Raw genomic sequence first — 24,414 nt, forward strand, 5'->3', positions numbered from 1 at the left:
CCTGCTTCTTCAGTTTCAGAGGGTGCCTTTTTCAGGGTTGCTTTTTGACCGGGTCTCCTCGCCATTGTATTTTTTTATTTTATTTTTTTTGCTTAAAGATTGCCACCTGAGCTAGCCTCTGTTGCCCATCTTCGTCCGTTTCAGAGTGTGGATTTCTCAGTGTTGCCTTTTCGCCAGCTCCCCACGCCCTTGTGTGTTTCTTTTGCTTAAAGATTGTCACCTGAGCTAGGCACTGTTGCCCTGCTTCCTCAGTTTCAGAGGGTACCTTTTTCAGGGTTGCTTTTTGACCGGCTCTCCTCGCCATTGTATTTTTTTATTTTATTTTTTTTGCTTAAAGATTGCCACCTGAGCTAGCCTCTGTTGCCCATCTTCGTCCGTTTCAGAGGGTGGATTTCTCAGTGTTGCCTTTTCGCCAGCTCCCCACGCCCTTGTGTGTTTCTTTTGCTTAAAGATTGCCACCTGAAGCCAGCCTCTCTTGCCCATCTTCCTCAGTTTCAGAGGGTAGATATTTCAGGGTTGCTTTTTCCCCAGGTCTCCACGCCTTTGTGTTTTGTTTTTGCTTAACGAGTGCCACCTGAGCTAGCCTCTCTTGCCCATGTTCCTCAGTTTCAGAGGGTAGATATTTCAGGGTTGCTATGTCCCCAGGGCTCCACGCCTTTGTGCTTTGTTTTTGCTTAAGGATTGCCACCTGAGGTAGCCTCTCTTGCCCATCTTCCTCAGTTTCAGAGGGTGGATTTCTCCGTCTTGCTTTTTCCCCAGGTCTCCACGCCCTTGTGTGTTTCTTTTGCTTAAAGATTGCCACCTGTGCTAGCCTCTGTTGCCCATCTTCGTCCGTTTCAGAGGGTGGATTTCTCAGTGTTGCCTTTTCGCCAGCTCCCCACGCCCTTGTGTGTTTCTTTTGCTTAAAGATTGTCACCTGAGCTAGGCACTGTTGCCCTGCTTCCTCAGTTTCAGAGGGTACCTTTTTCAGGGTTGCTTTTTGACAGGCTCTCCTCGCCATTGTATTTTTTTATTTTATTTTTTTTGCTTAAAGATTGCCACCTGAGCTAGCCTCTGTTGCCCATCTTCGTCCGTTTCAGAGGGTGGATTTCTCAGTGTTGCCTTTTCGCCAGCTCCCCACGCCCTTGTGTGTTTCTTTTGCTTAAAGATTGTCACCTGAGCTAGGCACTGTTGCCCTGCTTCTTCAGTTTCAGAGGGTGCCTTTTTCAGGGTTGCTTTTTGACCGGGTCTCCTCGCCATTGTATTTTTTTATTTTATTTTTTTTGCTTAAAGATTGCCACCTGAGCTAGCCTCTGTTGCCCATCTTCGTCCGTTTCAGAGGGTGGATTTCTCAGTGTTGCCTTTTCGCCAGCTCCCCACGCCCTTGTGTGTTTCTTTTGCTTAAAGATTGTCACCTGAGCTAGGCACTGTTGCCCTGCTTCCTCAGTTTCAGAGGGTACCTTTTTCAGGGTTGCTTTTTGACCGGGTCTCCTCGCCATTGTATTTTTTTATTTTATTTTTTTTTGCTTAAAGATTGCCACCTGAGCTAGCCTCTGTTGCGCTTCTTTCTCAGTTTCAGAGGGTAGATTTCCCCGTGTTGCTTTTTCCCCAGGTCTCCACGCACTTCCTTTTATTTTTCCTTAAAAATTGCCACCTGAGCTAGCCTCTGTTGCCCATCTTCGTCGGTTTCAGAGGGTAGATTTCTCACTGTTGCTTTTTTGCCAGGTCTGCACGCCCTTGTGTTTTTTTTCTGCTTAAAGGTTGCAACCTGAGCTAGCTTCTTTTGCCCATGTTCCTCAGTTTCAGAGGGTGGATTTCTCCGTGTTGCTTTTTCCCCAGGCCTCCACGCCCTTGTGTGTTTCTTTTGCTTAACGATTGCCACCTGAGCTAGCCTCTGTTGCCCATCTTCGTCCGTTTCAGAGGGTGGATTTCTCAGTGTTGCCTTTTCCCCAGCTCCCCACGCCCTTGTGTGTTTCTTTTGCTTAAAGATTGCCACCTGAAGCCAGCCTCTCTTGCCCATCTTCCTCAGTTTCAGAGGGTAGATATTTCAGGGTTGCTTTTTCCCCAGGTCTCCACGCCTTTGTGTTTTGTTTTTGCTTAACGAGTGCCACCTGAGCTAGCCTCTCTTGCCCATGTTCCTCAGTTTCAGAGGGTAGATATTTCAGGGTTGCTTTGTCCCCAGGGCTCCACGCCTTTGTGCTTTGTTTTTGCTTAAGGATTGCCACCTGAGGTAGCCTCTGTTGCCCATCTTAGTCCGTTTCAGAGGGTGGATTTCTCAGTGTTGCCTTTTCGCCAGCTCCCCACGCCCTTGTGTGTTTCTTTTGCTTAAAGATTGTCACCTGAGCTAGGCACTGTTGCCCTGCTTCCTCAGTTTCAGAGGGTACCTTTTTCAGGGTTGCTTTTTGACCGGCTCTCCTCGCCATTGTATTTTTTTATTTTATTTTTTTTGCTTAAAGATTGCCACCTGAGCTAGCCTCTGTTGCCCATCTTCGTCCGTTTCAGAGGGTGGATTTCTCAGTGTTGCCTTTTCGCCAGCTCCCCACGCCCTTGTGTGTTTCTTTTGCTTAAAGATTGTCACCTGAGCTAGGCACTGTTGCCCTGCTTCTTCAGTTTCAGAGGGTGCCTTTTTCAGGGTTGCTTTTTGACCGGGTCTCCTCGCCATTGTATTTTTTTATTTTATTTTTTTTGCTTAAAGATTGCCACCTGAGCTAGCCTCTGTTGCCCATCTTCGTCCGTTTCAGAGGGTGGATTTCTCAGTGTTGCCTTTTCGCCAGCTCCCCACGCCCTTGTGTGTTTCTTTTGCTTAAAGATTGTCACCTGAGCTAGGCACTGTTGCCCTGCTTCCTCAGTTTCAGAGGGTACCTTTTTCAGGGTTGCTTTTTGACCGGCTCTCCTCGCCATTGTATTTTTTTATTTTATTTTTTTTGCTTAAAGATTGCCACCTGAGCTAGCCTCTGTTGCCCATCTTCGTCCGTTTCAGAGGGTGGATTTCTCAGTGTTGCCTTTTCGCCAGCTCCCCACGCCCTTGTGTGTTTCTTTTGCTTAAAGATTGCCACCTGAAGCCAGCCTCTCTTGCCCATCTTCCTCAGTTTCAGAGGGTAGATATTTCAGGGTTGCTTTTTCCCCAGGTCTCCACGCCTTTGTGTTTTGTTTTTGCTTAACGAGTGCCACCTGAGCTAGCCTCTCTTGCCCATGTTCCTCAGTTTCAGAGGGTAGATATTTCAGGGTTGCTATGTCCCCAGGGCTCCACGCCTTTGTGCTTTGTTTTTGCTTAAGGATTGCCACCTGAGGTAGCCTCTCTTGCCCATCTTCCTCAGTTTCAGAGGGTGGATTTCTCCGTCTTGCTTTTTCCCCAGGTCTCCACGCCCTTGTGTGTTTCTTTTGCTTAAAGATTGCCACCTGTGCTAGCCTCTGTTGCCCATCTTCGTCCGTTTCAGAGGGTGGATTTCTCAGTGTTGCCTTTTCGCCAGCTCCCCACGCCCTTGTGTGTTTCTTTTGCTTAAAGATTGTCACCTGAGCTAGGCACTGTTGCCCTGCTTCCTCAGTTTCAGAGGGTACCTTTTTCAGGGTTGCTTTTTGACCGGCTCTCCTCGCCATTGTATTTTTTTATTTTATTTTTTTTGCTTAAAGATTGCCACCTGAGCTAGCCTCTGTTGCCCATCTTCGTCCGTTTCAGAGGGTGGATTTCTCAGTGTTGCCTTTTCGCCAGCTCCCCACGCCCTTGTGTGTTTCTTTTGCTTAAAGATTGTCACCTGAGCTAGGCACTGTTGCCCTGCTTCTTCAGTTTCAGAGGGTGCCTTTTTCAGGGTTGCTTTTTGACCGGGTCTCCTCGCCATTGTATTTTTTTATTTTATTTTTTTTGCTTAAAGATTGCCACCTGAGCTAGCCTCTGTTGCCCATCTTCGTCCGTTTCAGAGGGTGGATTTCTCAGTGTTGCCTTTTCGCCAGCTCCCCACGCCCTTGTGTGTTTCTTTTGCTTAAAGATTGTCACCTGAGCTAGGCACTGTTGCCCTGCTTCCTCAGTTTCAGAGGGTACCTTTTTCAGGGTTGCTTTTTGACCGGGTCTCCTCGCCATTGTATTTTTTTATTTTATTTTTTTTTGCTTAAAGATTGCCACCTGAGCTAGCCTCTGTTGCGCTTCTTTCTCAGTTTCAGAGGGTAGATTTCCCCGTGTTGCTTTTTCCCCAGGTCTCCACGCACTTCCTTTTATTTTTCCTTAAAAATTGCCACCTGAGCTAGCCTCTGTTGCCCATCTTCGTCGGTTTCAGAGGGTAGATTTCTCACTGTTGCTTTTTTGCCAGGTCTGCACGCCCTTGTGTTTTTTTTCTGCTTAAAGGTTGCAACCTGAGCTAGCTTCTTTTGCCCATGTTCCTCAGTTTCAGAGGGTGGATTTCTCCGTGTTGCTTTTTCCCCAGGCCTCCACGCCCTTGTGTGTTTCTTTTGCTTAACGATTGCCACCTGAGCTAGCCTCTGTTGCCCATCTTCGTCCGTTTCAGAGGGTGGATTTCTCAGTGTTGCCTTTTCCCCAGCTCCCCACGCCCTTGTGTGTTTCTTTTGCTTAAAGATTGCCACCTGAAGCCAGCCTCTCTTGCCCATCTTCCTCAGTTTCAGAGGGTAGATATTTCAGGGTTGCTTTTTCCCCAGGTCTCCACGCCTTTGTGTTTTGTTTTTGCTTAACGAGTGCCACCTGAGCTAGCCTCTCTTGCCCATGTTCCTCAGTTTCAGAGGGTAGATATTTCAGGGTTGCTTTGTCCCCAGGGCTCCACGCCTTTGTGCTTTGTTTTTGCTTAAGGATTGCCACCTGAGGTAGCCTCTCTTGCCCATCTTCCTCAGTTTCAGAGGGTGGATTTCTCCGTGTTGCTTTTTCCCCAGGTCTCCACGCCCTTGTGTGTTTCTTTTGCTTAAAGATTGCCACCTGAGCTAGCCTCTGTTGCCCATCTTCCTCAGTTTCAGAGGGTAGATATTTCAGGGTTGCTTTTTCCCCAGGTCTCCACGCCTTTGTGTTTTGTTTTTGCTTAACGAGTGCCACCTGAGCTAGCCTCTCTTGCCCATGTTCCTCAGTTTCAGAGGGTAGATATTTCAGGGTTGCTTTGTCCCCAGGGCTCCACGCCTTTGTGCTTTGTTTTTGCTTAAGGATTGCCACCTGAGGTAGCCTCTGTTGCCCATCTTAGTCCGTTTCAGAGGGTGGATTTCTCAGTGTTGCCTTTTCGCCAGCTCCCCACGCCCTTGTGTGTTTCTTTTGCTTAAAGATTGTCACCTGAGCTAGGCACTGTTGCCCTGCTTCTTCAGTTTCAGAGGGTACCTTTTTCAGGGTTGCTTTTTGACAGGCTCTCCTCGCCATTGTATTTTTTTATTTTATTTTTTATGCTTAAAGATTGCCACCTGAGCTAGCCTCTGTTGCCCATCTTCGTCCGTTTCAGAGGGTGGATTTCTCAGTGTTGCCTTTTCGCCAGCTCCCCACGCCCTTGTGTGTTTCTTTTGCTTAAAGATTGTCACCTGAGCTAGGCACTGTTGCCCTGCTTCCTCAGTTTCAGAGGGTACCTTTTTCAGGGTTGCTTTTTGACCGGCTCTCCTCGCCATTGTATTTTTTTATTTTATTTTTTTTTGCTTAAAGATTGCCACCTGAGCTAGCCTCTGTTGCGCTTCTTTCTCAGTTTCAGAGGGTAGATTTCCCCGTGTTGCTTTTTCCCCAGGTCTCCACGCACTTCCTTTTATTTTTCCTTAAAAATTGCCACCTGAGCTAGCCTCTGTTGCCCATCTTCGTCGGTTTCAGAGGGTAGATTTCTCACTGTTGCTTTTTTGCCAGGTCTGCACGCCCTTGTGTTTTTTTTCTGCTTAAAGGTTGCAACCTGAGCTAGCTTCTTTTGCCCATGTTCCTCAGTTTCAGAGGGTGGATTTCTCCGTGTTGCTTTTTCCCCAGGCCTCCACGCCCTTGTGTGTTTCTTTTGCTTAACGATTGCCACCTGAGCTAGCCTCTGTTGCCCATCTTCGTCCGTTTCAGAGGGTGGATTTCTCAGTGTTGCCTTTTCGCCAGCTCCCCACGCCCTTGTGTGTTTCTTTTGCTTAAAGATTGCCACCTGAAGCCAGCCTCTCTTGCCCATCTTCCTCAGTTTCAGAGGGTAGATATTTCAGGGTTGCTTTTTCCCCAGGTCTCCACGCCTTTGTGTTTTGTTTTTGCTTAACGAGTGCCACCTGAGCTAGCCTCTCTTGCCCATGTTCCTCAGTTTCAGAGGGTAGATATTTCAGGGTTGCTTTGTCCCCAGGGCTCCACGCCTTTGTGCTTTGTTTTTGCTTAAGGATTGCCACCTGAGGTAGCCTCTGTTGCCCATCTTAGTCCGTTTCAGAGGGTGGATTTCTCAGTGTTGCCTTTTCGCCAGCTCCCCACGCCCTTGTGTGTTTCTTTTGCTTAAAGATTGTCACCTGAGCTAGGCACTGTTGCCCTGCTTCCTCAGTTTCAGAGGGTACCTTTTTCAGGGTTGCTTTTTGACCGGCTCTCCTCGCCATTGTATTTTTTTATTTTATTTTTTTTGCTTAAAGATTGCCACCTGAGCTAGCCTCTGTTGCCCATCTTCGTCCGTTTCAGAGGGTGGATTTCTCAGTGTTGCCTTTTCGCCAGCTCCCCACGCCCTTGTGTGTTTCTTTTGCTTAAAGATTGTCACCTGAGCTAGGCACTGTTGCCCTGCTTCTTCAGTTTCAGAGGGTGCCTTTTTCAGGGTTGCTTTTTGACCGGGTCTCCTCGCCATTGTATTTTTTTATTTTATTTTTTTTGCTTAAAGATTGCCACCTGAGCTAGCCTCTGTTGCCCATCTTCGTCCGTTTCAGAGGGTGGATTTCTCAGTGTTGCCTTTTCGCCAGCTCCCCACGCCCTTGTGTGTTTCTTTTGCTTAAAGATTGTCACCTGAGCTAGGCACTGTTGCCCTGCTTCCTCAGTTTCAGAGGGTACCTTTTTCAGGGTTGCTTTTTGACCGGGTCTCCTCGCCATTGTATTTTTTTATTTTATTTTTTTTTGCTTAAAGATTGCCACCTGAGCTAGCCTCTGTTGCGCTTCTTTCTCAGTTTCAGAGGGTAGATTTCCCCGTGTTGCTTTTTCCCCAGGTCTCCACGCACTTCCTTTTATTTTTCCTTAAAAATTGCCACCTGAGCTAGCCTCTGTTGCCCATCTTCGTCGGTTTCAGAGGGTAGATTTCTCACTGTTGCTTTTTTGCCAGGTCTGCACGCCCTTGTGTTTTTTTTCTGCTTAAAGGTTGGAACCTGAGCTAGCTTCTTTTGCCCATGTTCCTCAGTTTCAGAGGGTGGATTTCTCCGTGTTGCTTTTTCCCCAGGCCTCCACGCCCTTGTGTGTTTCTTTTGCTTAACGATTGCCACCTGAGCTAGCCTCTGTTGCCCATCTTCGTCCGTTTCAGAGGGTGGATTTCTCAGTGTTGCCTTTTCCCCAGCTCCCCACGCCCTTGTGTGTTTCTTTTGCTTAAAGATTGCCACCTGAAGCCAGCCTCTCTTGCCCATCTTCCTCAGTTTCAGAGGGTAGATATTTCAGGGTTGCTTTTTCCCCAGGTCTCCACGCCTTTGTGTTTTGTTTTTGCTTAACGAGTGCCACCTGAGCTAGCCTCTCTTGCCCATGTTCCTCAGTTTCAGAGGGTAGATATTTCAGGGTTGCTTTGTCCCCAGGGCTCCACGCCTTTGTGCTTTGTTTTTGCTTAAGGATTGCCACCTGAGGTAGCCTCTGTTGCCCATCTTAGTCCGTTTCAGAGGGTGGATTTCTCAGTGTTGCCTTTTCGCCAGCTCCCCACGCCCTTGTGTGTTTCTTTTGCTTAAAGATTGTCACCTGAGCTAGGCACTGTTGCCCTGCTTCCTCAGTTTCAGAGGGTACCTTTTTCAGGGTTGCTTTTTGACCGGCTCTCCTCGCCATTGTATTTTTTTATTTTATTTTTTTTGCTTAAAGATTGCCACCTGAGCTAGCCTCTGTTGCCCATCTTCGTCCGTTTCAGAGGGTGGATTTCTCAGTGTTGCCTTTTCGCCAGCTCCCCACGCCCTTGTGTGTTTCTTTTGCTTAAAGATTGCCACCTGAAGCCAGCCTCTCTTGCCCATCTTCCTCAGTTTCAGAGGGTAGATATTTCAGGGTTGCTTTTTCCCCAGGTCTCCACGCCTTTGTGTTTTGTTTTTGCTTAACGAGTGCCACCTGAGCTAGCCTCTCTTGCCCATGTTCCTCAGTTTCAGAGGGTAGATATTTCAGGGTTGCTATGTCCCCAGGGCTCCACGCCTTTGTGCTTTGTTTTTGCTTAAGGATTGCCACCTGAGGTAGCCTCTCTTGCCCATCTTCCTCAGTTTCAGAGGGTGGATTTCTCCGTCTTGCTTTTTCCCCAGGTCTCCACGCCCTTGTGTGTTTCTTTTGCTTAAAGATTGCCACCTGAGCTAGCCTCTGTTGCCCATCTTCGTCCGTTTCAGAGGGTGGATTTCTCAGTGTTGCCTTTTCGCCAGCTCCCCACGCCCTTGTGTGTTTCTTTTGCTTAAAGATTGTCACCTGAGCTAGGCACTGTTGCCCTGCTTCCTCAGTTTCAGAGGGTACCTTTTTCAGGGTTGCTTTTTGACCGGCTCTCCTCGCCATTGTATTTTTTTATTTTATTTTTTTTGCTTAAAGATTGCCACCTGAGCTAGCCTCTGTTGCCCATCTTCGTCCGTTTCAGAGGGTGGATTTCTCAGTGTTGCCTTTTCGCCAGGTCCCCACGCCCTTGTGTGTTTCTTTTGCTTAAAGATTGTCACCTGAGCTAGGCACTGTTGCCCTGCTTCTTCAGTTTCAGAGGGTACCTTTTTCAGGGTTGCTTTTTGACCGGCTCTCCTCGCCATTGTATTTTTTTATTTTATTTTTTTTGCTTAAAGATTGCCACCTGAGCTAGCCTCTGTTGCCCATCTTCGTCCGTTTCAGAGGGTGGATTTCTCAGTGTTGCCTTTTCGCCAGCTCCCCACGCCCTTGTGTGTTTCTTTTGCTTAAAGATTGTCACCTGAGCTAGGCACTGTTGCCCTGCTTCCTCAGTTTCAGAGGGTACCTTTTTCAGGGTTGCTTTTTGACCGGCTCTCCTCGCCATTGTATTTTTTTATTTTATTTTTTTTTGCTTAAAGATTGCCACCTGAGCTAGCCTCTGTTGCGCTTCTTTCTCAGTTTCAGAGGGTAGATTTCCCCGTGTTGCTTTTTCCCCAGGTCTCCACGCACTTCCTTTTATTTTTCCTTAAAAATTGCCACCTGAGCTAGCCTCTGTTGCCCATCTTCGTCGGTTTCAGAGGGTAGATTTCTCACTGTTGCTTTTTTGCCAGGTCTGCACGCCCTTGTGTTTTTTTTCTGCTTAAAGGTTGCAACCTGAGCTAGCTTCTTTTGCCCATGTTCCTCAGTTTCAGAGGGTGGATTTCTCCGTGTTGCTTTTTCCCCAGGCCTCCACGCCCTTGTGTGTTTCTTTTGCTTAACGATTGCCACCTGAGCTAGCCTCTGTTGCCCATCTTCGTCCGTTTCAGAGGGTGGATTTCTCAGTGTTGCCTTTTCCCCAGCTCCCCACGCCCTTGTGTGTTTCTTTTGCTTAAAGATTGCCACCTGAAGCCAGCCTCTCTTGCCCATCTTCCTCAGTTTCAGAGGGTAGATATTTCAGGGTTGCTTTTTCCCCAGGTCTCCACGCCTTTGTGTTTTGTTTTTGCTTAACGAGTGCCACCTGAGCTAGCCTCTCTTGCCCATGTTCCTCAGTTTCAGAGGGTAGATATTTCAGGGTTGCTTTGTCCCCAGGGCTCCACGCCTTTGTGCTTTGTTTTTGCTTAAGGATTGCCACCTGAGGTAGCCTCTCTTGCCCATCTTCCTCAGTTTCAGAGGGTGGATTTCTCCGTGTTGCTTTTTCCCCAGGTCTCCACGCCCTTGTGTGTTTCTTTTGCTTAAAGATTGCCACCTGAGCTAGCCTCTGTTGCCCATCTTCCTCAGTTTCAGAGGGTAGATATTTCAGGGTTGCTTTTTCCCCAGGTCTCCACGCCTTTGTGTTTTGTTTTTGCTTAACGAGTGCCACCTGAGCTAGCCTCTCTTGCCCATGTTCCTCAGTTTCAGAGGGTAGATATTTCAGGGTTGCTTTGTCCCCAGGGCTCCACGCCTTTGTGCTTTGTTTTTGCTTAAGGATTGCCACCTGAGGTAGCCTCTGTTGCCCATCTTAGTCCGTTTCAGAGGGTGGATTTCTCAGTGTTGCCTTTTCGCCAGCTCCCCACGCCCTTGTGTGTTTCTTTTGCTTAAAGATTGTCACCTGAGCTAGGCACTGTTGCCCTGCTTCTTCAGTTTCAGAGGGTACCTTTTTCAGGGTTGCTTTTTGACCGGCTCTCCTCGCCATTGTATTTTTTTATTTTATTTTTTTTGCTTAAAGATTGCCACCTGAGCTAGCCTCTGTTGCCCATCTTCGTCCGTTTCAGAGGGTGGATTTCTCAGTGTTGCCTTTTCGCCAGCTCCCCACGCCCTTGTGTGTTTCTTTTGCTTAAAGATTGTCACCTGAGCTAGGCACTGTTGCCCTGCTTCCTCAGTTTCAGAGGGTACCTTTTTCAGGGTTGCTTTTTGACCGGCTCTCCTCGCCATTGTATTTTTTTATTTTATTTTTTTTTGCTTAAAGATTGCCACCTGAGCTAGCCTCTGTTGCGCTTCTTTCTCAGTTTCAGAGGGTAGATTTCCCCGTGTTGCTTTTTCCCCAGGTCTCCACGCACTTCCTTTTATTTTTCCTTAAAAATTGCCACCTGAGCTAGCCTCTGTTGCCCATCTTCGTCGGTTTCAGAGGGTAGATTTCTCACTGTTGCTTTTTTGCCAGGTCTGCACGCCCTTGTGTTTTTTTTCTGCTTAAAGGTTGCAACCTGAGCTAGCTTCTTTTGCCCATGTTCCTCAGTTTCAGAGGGTGGATTTCTCCGTGTTGCTTTTTCCCCAGGCCTCCACGCCCTTGTGTGTTTCTTTTGCTTAACGATTGCCACCTGAGCTAGCCTCTGTTGCCCATCTTCGTCCGTTTCAGAGGGTGGATTTCTCAGTGTTGCCTTTTCGCCAGCTCCCCACGCCCTTGTGTGTTTCTTTTGCTTAAAGATTGCCACCTGAAGCCAGCCTCTCTTGCCCATCTTCCTCAGTTTCAGAGGGTAGATATTTCAGGGTTGCTTTTTCCCCAGGTCTCCACGCCTTTGTGTTTTGTTTTTGCTTAACGAGTGCCACCTGAGCTAGCCTCTCTTGCCCATGTTCCTCAGTTTCAGAGGGTAGATATTTCAGGGTTGCTTTGTCCCCAGGGCTCCACGCCTTTGTGCTTTGTTTTTGCTTAAGGATTGCCACCTGAGGTAGCCTCTGTTGCCCATCTTCGTCCGTTTCAGAGGGTGGATTTCTCAGTGTTGCCTTTTCGCCAGCTCCCCACGCCCTTGTGTGTTTCTTTTGCTTAAAGATTGTCACCTGAGCTAGGCACTGTTGCCCTGCTTCCTCAGTTTCAGAGGGTACCTTTTTCAGGGTTGCTTTTTGACCGGCTCTCCTCGCCATTGTATTTTTTTATTTTATTTTTTTTGCTTAAAGATTGCCACCTGAGCTAGCCTCTGTTGCCCATCTTCGTCCGTTTCAGAGGGTGGATTTCTCAGTGTTGCCTTTTCGCCAGCTCCCCACGCCCTTGTGTGTTTCTTTTGCTTAAAGATTGTCACCTGAGCTAGGCACTGTTGCCCTGCTTCTTCAGTTTCAGAGGGTGCCTTTTTCAGGGTTGCTTTTTGACCGGGTCTCCTCGCCATTGTATTTTTTTATTTTATTTTTTTTGCTTAAAGATTGCCACCTGAGCTAGCCTCTGTTGCCCATCTTCGTCCGTTTCAGAGGGTGGATTTCTCAGTGTTGCCTTTTCGCCAGCTCCCCACGCCCTTGTGTGTTTCTTTTGCTTAAAGATTGTCACCTGAGCTAGGCACTGTTGCCCTGCTTCCTCAGTTTCAGAGGGTACCTTTTTCAGGGTTGCTTTTTGACCGGCTCTCCTCGCCATTGTATTTTTTTATTTTATTTTTTTTTGCTTAAAGATTGCCACCTGAGCTAGCCTCTGTTGCGCTTCTTTCTCAGTTTCAGAGGGTAGATTTCCCCGTGTTGCTTTTTCCCCAGGTCTCCACGCACTTCCTTTTATTTTTCCTTAAAAATTGCCACCTGAGCTAGCCTCTGTTGCCCATCTTCGTCGGTTTCAGAGGGTAGATTTCTCACTGTTGCTTTTTTGCCAGGTCTGCACGCCCTTGTGTTTTTTTTCTGCTTAAAGGTTGCAACCTGAGCTAGCTTCTTTTGCCCATGTTCCTCAGTTTCAGAGGGTGGATTTCTCCGTGTTGCTTTTTCCCCAGGCCTCCACGCCCTTGTGTGTTTCTTTTGCTTAACGATTGCCACCTGAGCTAGCCTCTGTTGCCCATCTTCGTCCGTTTCAGAGGGTGGATTTCTCAGTGTTGCCTTTTCGCCAGCTCCCCACGCCCTTGTGTGTTTCTTTTGCTTAAAGATTGCCAACTGAAGCCAGCCTCTCTTGCCCATCTTCCTCAGTTTCAGAGGGTAGATATTTCAGGGTTGCTTTTTCCCCAGGTCTCCACGCCTTTGTGTTTTGTTTTTGCTTAACGAGTGCCACCTGAGCTAGCCTCTCTTGCCCATGTTCCTCAGTTTCAGAGGGTAGATATTTCAGGGTTGCTTTGTCCCCAGGGCTCCACGCCTTTGTGCTTTGTTTTTGCTTAAGGATTGCCACCTGAGGTAGCCTCTCTTGCCCATCTTCCTCAGTTTCAGAGGGTGGATTTCTCCGTGTTGCTTTTTCCCCAGGTCTCCACGCCCTTGTGTGTTTCTTTTGTTTAAAGATTGCCACCTGAGCTAGCCTCTGTTGCCCATCTTCCTCAGTTTCAGAGGGTAGATATTTCAGGGTTGCTTTTTCCCCAGGTCTCCACGCCTTTGTGTTTTGTTTTTGCTTAACGAGTGCCACCTGAGCTAGCCTCTCTTGCCCATGTTCCTCAGTTTCAGAGGGTAGATATTTCAGGGTTGCTTTGTCCCCAGGGCTCCACGCCTTTGTGCTTTGTTTTTGCTTAAGGATTGCCACCTGAGGTAGCCTCTGTTGCCCATCTTAGTCCGTTTCAGAGGGTGGATTTCTCAGTGTTGCCTTTTCGCCAGCTCCCCACGCCCTTGTGTGTTTCTTTTGCTTAAAGATTGTCACCTGAGCTAGGCACTGTTGCCCTGCTTCTTCAGTTTCAGAGGGTACCTTTTTCAGGGTTGCTTTTTGACCGGCTCTCCTCGCCATTGTATTTTTTTATTTTATTTTTTTTGCTTAAAGATTGCCACCTGAGCTAGCCTCTGTTGCCCATCTTCGTCCGTTTCAGAGGGTGGATTTCTCAGTGTTGCCTTTTCGCCAGCTCCCCACGCCCTTGTGTGTTTCTTTTGCTTAAAGATTGTCACCTGAGCTAGGCACTGTTGCCCTGCTTCCTCAGTTTCAGAGGGTACCTTTTTCAGGGTTGCTTTTTGACCGGCTCTCCTCGCCATTGTATTTTTTTATTTTATTTTTTTTTGCTTAAAGATTGCCACCTGAGCTAGCCTCTGTTGCGCTTCTTTCTCAGTTTCAGAGGGTAGATTTCCCCGTGTTGCTTTTTCCCCAGGTCTCCACGCACTTCCTTTTATTTTTCCTTAAAAATTGCCACCTGAGCTAGCCTCTGTTGCCCATCTTCGTCGGTTTCAGAGGGTAGATTTCTCACTGTTGCTTTTTTGCCAGGTCTGCACGCCCTTGTGTTTTTTTTCTGCTTAAAGGTTGCAACCTGAGCTAGCTTCTTTTGCCCATGTTCCTCAGTTTCAGAGGGTGGATTTCTCCGTGTTGCTTTTTCCCCAGGCCTCCACGCCCTTGTGTGTTTCTTTTGCTTAACGATTGCCACCTGAGCTAGCCTCTGTTGCCCATCTTCGTCCGTTTCAGAGGGTGGATTTCTCAGTGTTGCCTTTTCGCCAGCTCCCCACGCCCTTGTGTGTTTCTTTTGCTTAAAGATTGCCACCTGAAGCCAGCCTCTCTTGCCCATCTTCCTCAGTTTCAGAGGGTAGATATTTCAGGGTTGCTTTTTCCCCAGGTCTCCACGCCTTTGTGTTTTGTTTTTGCTTAACGAGTGCCACCTGAGCTAGCCTCTCTTGCCCATGTTCCTCAGTTTCAGAGGGTAGATATTTCAGGGTTGCTTTGTCCCCAGGGCTCCACGCCTTTGTGCTTTGTTTTTGCTTAAGGATTGCCACCTGAGGTAGCCTCTGTTGCCCATCTTCGTCCGTTTCAGAGGGTGGATTTCTCAGTGTTGCCTTTTCGCCAGCTCCCCACGCCCTTGTGTGTTTCTTTTGCTTAAAGATTGTCACCTGAGCTAGGCACTGTTGCCCTGCTTCCTCAGTTTCAGAGGGTACCTTTTTCAGGGTTGCTTTTTGACCGGCTCTCCTCGCCATTGTATTTTTTTATTTTATTTTTTTTGCTTAAAGATTGCCACCTGAGCTAGCCTCTGTTGCCCATCTTCGTCCGTTTCAGAGGGTGGATTTCTCAGTGTTGCCTTTTCGCCAGCTCCCCACGCCCTTGTGTGTTTCTTTTGCTTAAAGATTGTCACCTGAGCTAGGCACTGTTGCCCTGCTTCTTCAGTTTCAGAGGGTGCCTTTTTCAGGGTTGCTTTTTGACCGGGTCTCCTCGCCATTGTATTTTTTTATTTTATTTTTTTTGCTTAAAGATTGCCACCTGAGCTAGCCTCTGTTGCCCATCTTCGTCCGTTTCAGAGGGTGGATTTCTCAGTGTTGCCTTTTCGCCAGCTCCCCACGCCCTTGTGTGTTTCTTTTGCTTAAAGATTGTCACCTGAGCTAGGCACTGTTGCCCTGCTTCCTCAGTTTCAGAGGGTACCTTTTTCAGGGTTGCTTTTTGACCGGCTCTCCTCGCCATTGTATTTTTTTATTTTATTTTTTTTTGCTTAAAGATTGCCACCTGAGCTAGCCTCTGTTGCGCTTCTTTCTCAGTTTCAGAGGGTAGATTTCCCCGTGTTGCTTTTTCCCCAGGTCTCCACGCACTTCCTTTTATTTTTCCTTAAAAATTGCCACCTGAGCTAGCCTCTGTTGCCCATCTTCGTCGGTTTCAGAGGGTAGATTTCTCACTGTTGCTTTTTTGCCAGGTCTGCACGCCCTTGTGTTTTTTTTCTGCTTAAAGGTTGCAACCTGAGCTAGCTTCTTTTGCCCATGTTCCTCAGTTTCAGAGGGTGGATTTCTCCGTGTTGCTTTTTCCCCAGGCCTCCACGCCCTTGTGTGTTTCTTTTGCTTAACGATTGCCACCTGAGCTAGCCTCTGTTGCCCATCTTCGTCCGTTTCAGAGGGTGGATTTCTCAGTGTTGCCTTTTCGCCAGCTCCCCACGCCCTTGTGTGTTTCTTTTGCTTAAAGATTGCCACCTGAAGCCAGCCTCTCTTGCCCATCTTCCTCAGTTTCAGAGGGTAGATATTTCAGGGTTGCTTTTTCCCCAGGTCTCCACGCCTTTGTGTTTTGTTTTTGCTTAACGAGTGCCACCTGAGCTAGCCTCTCTTGCCCATGTTCCTCAGTTTCAGAGGGTAGATATTTCAGGGTTGCTTTGTCCCCAGGGCTCCACGCCTTTGTGCTTTGTTTTTGCTTAAGGATTGCCACCTGAGGTAGCCTCTCTTGCCCATCTTCCTCAGTTTCAGAGGGTGGATTTCTCCGTGTTGCTTTTTCCCCAGGTCTCCACGCCCTTGTGTGTTTCTTTTGCTTAAAGATTGCCACCTGAGCTAGCCTCTGTTGCCCATCTTCCTCAGTTTCAGAGGGTAGATATTTCAGGGTTGCTTTTTCCCCAGGTCTCCACGCCTTTGTGTTTTGTTTTTGCTTAACGAGTGCCACCTGAGCTAGCCTCTCTTGCCCATGTTCCTCAGTTTCAGAGGGTAGATATTTCAGGGTTGCTTTGTCCCCAGGGCTCCACGCCTTTGTGCTTTGTTTTTGCTTAAGGATTGCCACCTGAGGTAGCCTCTGTTGCCCATCTTAGTCCGTTTCAGAGGGTGGATTTCTCAGTGTTGCCTTTTCGCCAGCTCCCCACGCCCTTGTGTGTTTCTTTTGCTTAAAGATTGTCACCTGAGCTAGGCACTGTTGCCCTGCTTCTTCAGTTTCAGAGGGTACCTTTTTCAGGGTTGCTTTTTGACCGGCTCTCCTCGCCATTGTATTTTTTTATTTTATTTTTTTTGCTTAAAGATTGCCACCTGAGCTAGCCTCTGTTGCCCATCTTCGTCCGTTTCAGAGGGTGGATTTCTCAGTGTTGCCTTTTCGCCAGCTCCCCACGCCCTTGTGTGTTTCTTTTGCTTAAAGATTGTCACCTGAGCTAGGCACTGTTGCCCTGCTTCCTCAGTTTCAGAGGGTACCTTTTTCAGGGTTGCTTTTTGACCGGCTCTCCTCGCCATTGTATTTTTTTATTTTATTTTTTTTTGCTTAAAGATTGCCACCTGAGCTAGCCTCTGTTGCGCTTCTTTCTCAGTTTCAGAGGGTAGATTTCCCCGTGTTGCTTTTTCCCCAGGTCTCCACGCACTTCCTTTTATTTTTCCTTAAAAATTGCCACCTGAGCTAGCCTCTGTTGCCCATCTTCGTCGGTTTCAGAGGGTAGATTTCTCACTGTTGCTTTTTTGCCAGGTCTGCACGCCCTTGTGTTTTTTTTCTGCTTAAAGGTTGCAACCTGAGCTAGCTTCTTTTGCCCATGTTCCTCAGTTTCAGAGGGTGGATTTCTCCGTGTTGCTTTTTCCCCAGGCCTCCACGCCCTTGTGTGTTTCTTTTGCTTAACGATTGCCACCTGAGCTAGCCTCTGTTGCCCATCTTCGTCCGTTTCAGAGGGTGGATTTCTCAGTGTTGCCTTTTCGCCAGCTCCCCACGCCCTTGTGTGTTTCTTTTGCTTAAAGATTGCCACCTGAAGCCAGCCTCTCTTGCCCATCTTCCTCAGTTTCAGAGGGTAGATATTTCAGGGTTGCTTTTTCCCCAGGTCTCCACGCCTTTGTGTTTTGTTTTTGCTTAACGAGTGCCACCTGAGCTAGCCTCTCTTGCCCATGTTCCTCAGTTTCAGAGGGTAGATATTTCAGGGTTGCTTTGTCCCCAGGGCTCCACGCCTTTGTGCTTTGTTTTTGCTTAAGGATTGCCACCTGAGGTAGCCTCTGTTGCCCATCTTCGTCCGTTTCAGAGGGTGGATTTCTCAGTGTTGCCTTTTCGCCAGCTCCCCACGCCCTTGTGTGTTTCTTTTGCTTAAAGATTGTCACCTGAGCTAGGCACTGTTGCCCTGCTTCCTCAGTTTCAGAGGGTACCTTTTTCAGGGTTGCTTTTTGACCGGCTCTCCTCGCCATTGTATTTTTTTATTTTATTTTTTTTGCTTAAAGATTGCCACCTGAGCTAGCCTCTGTTGCCCATCTTCGTCCGTTTCAGAGGGTGGATTTCTCAGTGTTGCCTTTTCGCCAGCTCCCCACGCCCTTGTGTGTTTCTTTTGCTTAAAGATTGTCACCTGAGCTAGGCACTGTTGCCCTGCTTCTTCAGTTTCAGAGGGTGCCTTTTTCAGGGTTGCTTTTTGACCGGGTCTCCTCGCCATTGTATTTTTTTATTTTATTTTTTTTGGTTAAAGATTGCCACCTGAGCTAGCCTCTGTTGCCCATCTTCGTCCGTTTCAGAGGGTGGATTTCTCAGTGTTGCCTTTTCGCCAGCTCCCCACGCCCTTGTGTGTTTCTTTTGCTTAAAGATTGTCACCTGAGCTAGGCACTGTTGCCCTGCTTCCTCAGTTTCAGAGGGTACCTTTTTCAGGGTTGCTTTTTGACCGGCTCTCCTCGCCATTGTATTTTTTTATTTTATTTTTTTTTGCTTAAAGATTGCCACCTGAGCTAGCCTCTGTTGCGCTTCTTTCTCAGTTTCAGAGGGTAGATTTCCCCGTGTTGCTTTTTCCCCAGGTCTCCACGCACTTCCTTTTATTTTTCCTTAAAAATTGCCACCTGAGCTAGCCTCTGTTGCCCATCTTCGTCGGTTTCAGAGGGTAGATTTCTCACTGTTGCTTTTTTGCCAGGTCTGCACGCCCTTGTGTTTTTTTTCTGCTTAAAGGTTGCAACCTGAGCTAGCTTCTTTTGCCCATGTTCCTCAGTTTCAGAGGGTGGATTTCTCCGTGTTGCTTTTTCCCCAGGCCTCCACGCCCTTGTGTGTTTCTTTTGCTTAACGATTGCCACCTGAGCTAGCCTCTGTTGCCCATCTTCGTCCGTTTCAGAGGGTGGATTTCTCAGTGTTGCCTTTTCGCCAGCTCCCCACGCCCTTGTGTGTTTCTTTTGCTTAAAGATTGCCACCTGAAGCCAGCCTCTCTTGCCCATCTTCCTCAGTTTCAGAGGGTAGATATTTCAGGGTTGCTTTTTCCCCAGGTCTCCACGCCTTTGTGTTTTGTTTTTGCTTAACGAGTGCCACCTGAGCTAGCCTCTCTTGCCCATGTTCCTCAGTTTCAGAGGGTAGATATTTCAGGGTTGCTTTGTCCCCAGGGCTCCACGCCTTTGTGCTTTGTTTTTGCTTAAGGATTGCCACCTGAGGTAGCCTCTCTTGCCCATCTTCCTCAGTTTCAGAGGGTGGATTTCTCCGTGTTGCTTTTTCCCCAGGTCTCCACGCCCTTGTGTGTTTCTTTTGCTTAAAGATTGCCACCTGAGCTAGCCTCTGTTGCCCATCTTCCTCAGTTTCAGAGGGTAGATATTTCAGGGTTGCTTTTTCCCCAGGTCTCCACGCCTTTGTGTTTTGTTTTTGCTTAACGAGTGCCACCTGAGCTAGCCTCTCTTGCCCATGTTCCTCAGTTTCGGAGGGTAGATATTTCAGGGTTGCTTTGTCCCCAGGGCTCCACGCCTTTGTGCTTTGTTTTTGCTTAAGGATTGCCACCTGAGGTAGCCTCTGTTGCCCATCTTAGTCCGTTTCAGAGGGTGGATTTCTCAGTGTTGCCTTTTCGCCAGCTCCCCACGCCCTTGTGTGTTTCTTTTGCTTAAAGATTGTCACCTGAGCTAGGCACTGTTGCCCTGCTTCTTCAGTTTCAGAGGGTACCTTTTTCAGGGTTGCTTTTTGACCGGCTCTCCTCGCCATTGTATTTTTTTATTTTATTTTTTTTGCTTAAAGATTGCCACCTGAGCTAGCCTCTGTTGCCCATCTTCGTCCGTTTCAGAGGGTGGATTTCTCAGTGTTGCCTTTTCGCCAGCTCCCCACGCCCTTGTGTGTTTCTTTTGCTTAAAGATTGTCACCTGAGCTAGGCACTGTTGCCCTGCTTCCTCAGTTTCAGAGGGTACCTTTTTCAGGGTTGCTTTTTGACCGGCTCTCCTCGCCATTGTATTTTTTTATTTTATTTTTTTTTGCTTAAAGATTGCCACCTGAGCTAGCCTCTGTTGCGCTTCTTTCTCAGTTTCAGAGGGTAGATTTCCCCGTGTTGCTTTTTCCCCAGGTCTCCACGCACTTCCTTTTATTTTTCCTTAAAAATTGCCACCTGAGCTAGCCTCTGTTGCCCATCTTCGTCGGTTTCAGAGGGTAGATTTCTCACTGTTGCTTTTTTGCCAGGTCTGCACGCCCTTGTGTTTTTTTTCTGCTTAAAGGTTGCAACCTGAGCTAGCTTCTTTTGCCCATGTTCCTCAGTTTCAGAGGGTGGATTTCTCCGTGTTGCTTTTTCCCCAGGCCTCCACGCCCTTGTGTGTTTCTTTTGCTTAACGATTGCCACCTGAGCTAGCCTCTGTTGCCCATCTTCGTCCGTTTCAGAGGGTGGATTTCTCAGTGTTGCCTTTTCGCCAGCTCCCCACGCCCTTGTGTGTTTCTTTTGCTTAAAGATTGCCACCTGAAGCCAGCCTCTCTTGCCCATCTTCCTCAGTTTCAGAGGGTAGATATTTCAGGGTTGCTTTTTCCCCAGGTCTCCACGCCTTTGTGTTTTGTTTTTGCTTAACGAGTGCCACCTGAGCTAGCCTCTCTTGCCCATGTTCCTCAGTTTCAGAGGGTAGATATTTCAGGGTTGCTTTGTCCCCAGGGCTCCACGCCTTTGTGCTTTGTTTTTGCTTAAGGATTGCCACCTGAGGTAGCCTCTGTTGCCCATCTTAGTCCGTTTCAGAGGGTGGATTTCTCAGTGTTGCCTTTTCGCCAGCTCCCCACGCCCTTGTGTGTTTCTTTTGCTTAAAGATTGTCACCTGAGCTACGCACTGTTGCCCTGCTTCCTCAGTTTCAGAGGGTACCTTTTTCAGGGTTGCTTTTTGACCGGCTCTCCTCGCCATTGTATTTTTTTATTTTATTTTTTTTGCTTAAAGATTGCCACCTGAGCTAGCCTCTGTTGCCCATCTTCGTCCGTTTCAGAGGGTGGATTTCTCAGTGTTGCCTTTTCGCCAGCTCCCCACGCCCTTGTGTGTTTCTTTTGCTTAAAGATTGTCACCTGAGCTAGGCACTGTTGCCCTGCTTCTTCAGTTTCAGAGGGTGCCTTTTTCAGGGTTGCTTTTTGACCGGGTCTCCTCGCCATTGTATTTTTTTATTTTATTTTTTTTGCTTAAAGATTGCCACCTGAGCTAGCCTCTGTTGCCCATCTTCGTCCGTTTCAGAGGGTGGATTTCTCAGTGTTGCCTTTTCGCCAGCTCCCCACGCCCTTGTGTGTTTCTTTTGCTTAAAGATTGTCACCTGAGCTAGGCACTGTTGCCCTGCTTCCTCAGTTTCAGAGGGTACCTTTTTCAGGGTTGCTTTTTCACCGGGTCTCCTCGCCATTGTATTTTTTTATTTTATTTTTTTTGCTTAAAGATTGCCACGTGAGCTAGCCTCTGTTGCGCTTCTTTCTCAGTTCTAGAGGGTAGATTTCTCCGTGTTGCTTTTTCCCCAGGTCTCCACGCACTTCCTTTTATTTTTCCTTAAAAATTGCCACCTGAGCTAGCCTCTGTTGTCCATCTTCGTCGGTTTCAGAGGGTAGATTTCTCACTGTTGCTTTTTTGCCAGGTCTGCACGCCCTTGTGTTTTTTTTCTGCTTAAAGGTTGCAACCTGAGCTAGCTTCTTTTGCCCATGTCCCTCAGTTTCAGAGGGTGGATTTCTCCGTGTTGCTTTTTCCCCAGGCCTCCACGCCCTTGTGTGTTTCTTTTGCTTAAAGATTGCCACCTGAAGCCAGCCTCTCTTGCCCATCTTCCTCAGTTTCAGAGGGTAGATATTTCAGGGTTGCTTTTTCCCCAGGTCTCCACGCCTTTGTGTTTTGTTTTTGCTTAACGATTGCCACCTGAGCTAGCCTCTCTTGCCCATGTTCCTCAGTTTCAGAGGGTAGATATTTCAGGGTTGCTTTGTCCCCAGGGCTCCACGCCTTTGTGCTTTGTTTTTGCTTAAGGATTGCCACCTGAGGTAGCCTCTCTTGCCCATCTTCCTCAGTTTCAGAGGGTGGATTTCTCCGTGTTGCTTTTTCCCCAGGTCTCCACGCCCTTGTGTGTTTCTTTTGCTTAACGATTGCCACCTGAGCTAGCCTCTGTTGCCCATCTTCGTCCGTTTCAGAGGGTGGATTTCTCAGTGTTGCCTTTTCGCCAGCTCCCCACGCCCTTGTGTGTTTCTTTTGCTTAAAGATTGTCACCTGAGCTAGGCACTGTTGCCCTGCTTCCTCAGTTTCAGAGGGTACCTTTTTCAGGGTTGCTTTTTGACCGGGTCTCCTCGCCATTGTATTTTTTTATCTTATTTTTTTTGCTTAAAGATTGCCACCTGCGCTAGCCTCTGTTGCGCTTCTTTCTCAGTTCTAGAGGGTAGATTTCTCCGTGTTGCTTTTTCCCCAGGTCTCCACGCACTTCCTTTTATTTTTCCTTAAAAATTGCCACCTGAGCTAGCCTCTGTTGTCCATCTTCGTCGGTTTCAGAGGGTAGATTTCTCACTGTTGCTTTTTTGCCAGGTCTGCACGCCCTTGTGTTTTTTTTCTGCTTAAAGGTTGCAACCTGAGCTAGCTTCTTTTGCCCATGTCCCTCAGTTTCAGAGGGTGGATTTCTCCGTGTTGCTTTTTCCCCAGGCCTCCACGCCCTTGTGTGTTTCTTTTGCTTAAAGATTGCCACCTGAAGCCAGCCTCTCTTGCCCATCTTCCTCAGTTTCAGAGGGTAGATATTTCAGGGTTGCTTTTTCCCCAGGTCTCCACGCCTTTGTGTTTTGTTTTTGCTTAACGATTGCCACCTGAGCTAGCCTCTCTTGCCCATGTTCCTCAGTTTCAGAGGGTAGATATTTCAGGGTTGCTTTGTCCCCAGGGCTCCACGCCTTTGTGCTTTGTTTTTGCTTAAGGATTGCCACCTGAGGTAGCCTCTCTTGCCCATCTTCCTCAGTTTCAGAGGGTGGATTTCTCCGTGTTGCTTTTTCCCCAGGTCTCCACGCCCTTGTGTGTTTCTTTTGCTTAAAGATTGCCACCTGATCTAGCCTCTGTTGCCCATCTTCGTCCGTTTCAGAGGGTGGATTTCTCAGTGTTGCCTTTTCGCCAGCTCCCCACGCCCTTGTGTGTTTCTTTTGCTTAAAGATTGTCACCTGAGCTAGGCACTGTTGCCCTGCTTCCTCAGTTTCAGAGGGTACCTTTTTCAGGGTTGCTTTTTGACCGGGTCTCCTCGCCATTGTATTTTTTTATTTTATTTTTTTTGCTTAAAGATTGCCACGTGAGCTAGCCTCTGTTGCGCTTCTTTCTCAGTTCTAGAGGGTAGATTTCTCCGTGTTGCTTTTTCCCCAGGTCTCCACGCACTTCCTTTTATTTTTCCTTAAAAATTGCCACCTGAGCTAGCCTCTGTTGTCCATCTTCGTCGGTTTCAGAGGGTAGATTTCTCACTGTTGCTTTTTTGCCAGGTCTGCACGCCCTTGTGTTTTTTTTCTGCTTAAAGGTTGCAACCTGAGCTAGCTTCTTTTGCCCATGTCCCTCAGTTTCAGAGGGTGGATTTCTCCGTGTTGCTTTTTCCCCAGGCCTCCACGCCCTTGTGTGTTTCTTTTGCTTAAAGATTGCCACCTGAAGCCAGCCTCTCTTGCCCATCTTCCTCAGTTTCAGAGGGTAGATATTTCAGGGTTGCTTTTTCCCCAGGTCTCCACGCCTTTGTGTTTTGTTTTTGCTTAACGATTGCCACCTGAGCTAGCCTCTCTTGCCCATGTTCCTCAGTTTCAGAGGGTAGATATTTCAGGGTTGCTATGTCCCCAGGGCTCCACGCCTTTGTGCTTTGTTTTTGCTTAAGGATTGCCACCTGAGGTAGCCTCTCTTGCCCATCTTCCTCAGTTTCAGAGGGTGGATTTCTCCGTGTTGCTTTTTCCCAGGTCTCCACGCACTTCCTTTTATTTTTCCTTAAAAATTGCCACCTGAGCTAGCCTCTGTTGTCCATCTTCGTCGGTTTCAGAGGGTAGATTTCTCACTGTTGCTTTTTTGCCAGGTCTGCACGCCCTTGTGTTTTTTTTCTGCTTAAAGGTTGCAACCTGAGCTAGCTTCTTTTGCCCATGTTCCTCAGTTTCAGAGGGTGGATTTCTCAGTGTTGCCTTTTCCCCAGCTCCCCACGCCCTTGTGTGTTTCTTTTGCTTAAAGATTGCCACCTGAAGCCAGCCTCTCTTGCCCATCTTCCTCAGTTTCAGAGGGTAGATATTTCAGGGTTGCTTTTTCCCCAGGTCTCCACGCCTTTGGGTTTTGTTTTTGCTTAACGAGTGCCACCTGAGCTAGCCTCTCTTGCCCATGTTCCTCAGTTTCAGAGGGTAGATATTTCAGGGTTGCTTTGTCCCCAGGGCTCCACGCCTTTGTGCTTTGTTTTTGCTTAAGGATTGCCACCTGAGGTAGCCTCTCTTGCCCATGTTCCTCAGTTTCAGAGGGTGGATTTCTCCGTGTTGCTTTTTCCCCAGGTCTCCACGCCCTTGTGTGTTTCTTTTGCTTAAAGATTGCCACCTGAGCTAGCCTCTGTTGCCCATCTTCGTCCGTTTCAGAGGGTGGATTTCTCAGTGTTGCCTTTTCGCCAGCTCCCCACGCCCTTGTGTGTTTCTTTTGCTTAAAGATTGTCACCTGAGCTAGGCACTGTTGCCCTGCTTCCTCAGTTTCAGAGGGTACCTTTTTCAGGGTTGCTTTTTGACCGGGTCTCCTCGCCATTGTATTTTTTTATTTTATTTTTTTTGCTTAAAGATTGCCACCTGAGCTAGCCTCTGTTGCGCTTCTTTCTCAGTTCTAGAGGGTAGATTTCTCCGTGTTGCTTTTTCCCCAGGTCTCCACGCACTTCCTTTTATTTTTCCTTAAAAATTGCCACCTGAGCTAGCCTCTGTTGTCCATCTTCGTCGGTTTCAGAGGGTAGATTTCTCACTGTTGCTTTTTTGCCAGGTCTGCACGCCCTTGTGTTTTTTTTCTGCTTAAAGGTTGCAACCTGAGCTAGCTTCTTTTGCCCATGTTCCTCAGTTTCAGAGGGTGGATTTCTCCGTGTTGCTTTTTCCCCAGGCCTCCACGCCCTTGTGTGTTTCTTTTGCTTAACGATTGCCACCTGAGCT

The sequence above is a fragment of the Equus asinus genome, unplaced genomic scaffold, assembly GCF_041296235.1.
Source record: "Equus asinus isolate D_3611 breed Donkey unplaced genomic scaffold, EquAss-T2T_v2 contig_205, whole genome shotgun sequence".
Classification (NCBI taxonomy): Eukaryota; Metazoa; Chordata; class Mammalia; order Perissodactyla; family Equidae; genus Equus; species Equus asinus.